The sequence below is a fragment of the Petaurus breviceps genome, unplaced genomic scaffold, assembly GCF_028583685.1.
Source record: "Petaurus breviceps papuanus isolate PSGF00001 unplaced genomic scaffold, PetGlider_PUasm1.0 173, whole genome shotgun sequence".
In the NCBI taxonomy this organism is placed as follows: domain Eukaryota; kingdom Metazoa; phylum Chordata; class Mammalia; order Diprotodontia; family Petauridae; genus Petaurus; species Petaurus breviceps.
In genome coordinates, this window is record NW_027185759.1 from 31646807 (window position 1) to 31647819 (window position 1013).

Sequence of the window (1013 nt, forward strand, 5' to 3'; positions counted from 1 at the left end):
TCTTCTCCTCCCCCTTCCTCAGCCCGGGGCGCGCGCTGCTCTTCTCCCCCCTCCCCGGCCCGGGGCGCGCGCTGCTCTTCTCCCCCCTCCCCAGCCCGGGGCGCGCGCTGCTCTTCTCCTCCCCCTTCCTCAGCCCGGGGTGCGCGCTGCTCTTCTCCTCCCCCTTCCTCAGCCCGGGGCGCGCGCTGCTCTTCTCCCCCCCCCCCCGCCCGGCGCGCGCGCCCCCCCTCCTCCCCCCCCCACCTCCCCCCTACTCCCCCCACACCTTGACGCGCCGGCCCTGGAACACGCGTCCCTCTCCCCCCCCCCTCCCCCGCTACCTGGCGCGAGGTTGGGGAGGGGGGGCGCACGCTCCCGTCCAGGCCCCGGCCCTGGCCGGCGCGCCCCGCAGGGAGCCAGCAGCAGCCCTCCGCTAGCCGGAGCCTCCCTTGCCCCAAGATGCTCCGTCAGTGCCCCCGCCCGTGTCCCCGCCGGGCTCTTGGCGCTCACCTTCCAGCCAGCCGCGGAGCGTCACCCCGCGCTCAACGCGGCCGATAGCCCACTGCGGCGGCAGCGGCGGCGGCCGGGGATGCTAGGCGGCTAGGAGACTTGGGGAGACGGGGCGGGGCCCGGCAAGCACTTTTCACACCCCCTCCCCCCCCAGGCCGGCCCCCTCGTCTCCTCCCCGGCCCGCTCGCCACTCCCCCTTTCCTTAATAGGTCCTCGGCGCGTCATGGGCACCGCCCCCTCAGACCGCCATTGGCTGCGAGGACCCCAGTCCCGCCCAGTCACATGAAGAAGGCTTGGCAGAGCCACGTGCCTTCAAACAGCCCAGTTCCAGCCTGGGGGGCTCCCGCAGGCCCAGCTGATTTCTTAGGCGGGGACCCACTTGACTCCTTCGAGGTCCCCCGCCCTGCCCTCTCCCCTCGGTTTCCGCCGCCATCCTGGTCCGTCAACTGTTTCTCGGGGAAGCCACGCCCCCTGGAGGGGTAGGGTTCGCGGCACGTGACGACGCGAGGGGGGGGGGGGGGAGC

General features: G+C 74.3%; 1 protein-coding gene across 1 annotated transcript in view; it reads right to left on the minus strand.

The window, feature by feature from the left end:
* Positions 1-604, minus strand: part of EIF5A2 (eukaryotic translation initiation factor 5A2) — a 13891-nt gene extending 13287 nt beyond the window's left edge. The window contains exon 1 of the mRNA XM_069083578.1: positions 490-604. The gene's annotated coding sequence lies outside the window, so the exon portion shown is untranslated. The remainder of the gene's footprint in view (positions 1-489) is intronic.
* Between the last annotated feature and the right edge of the window lie 409 nt (positions 605-1013).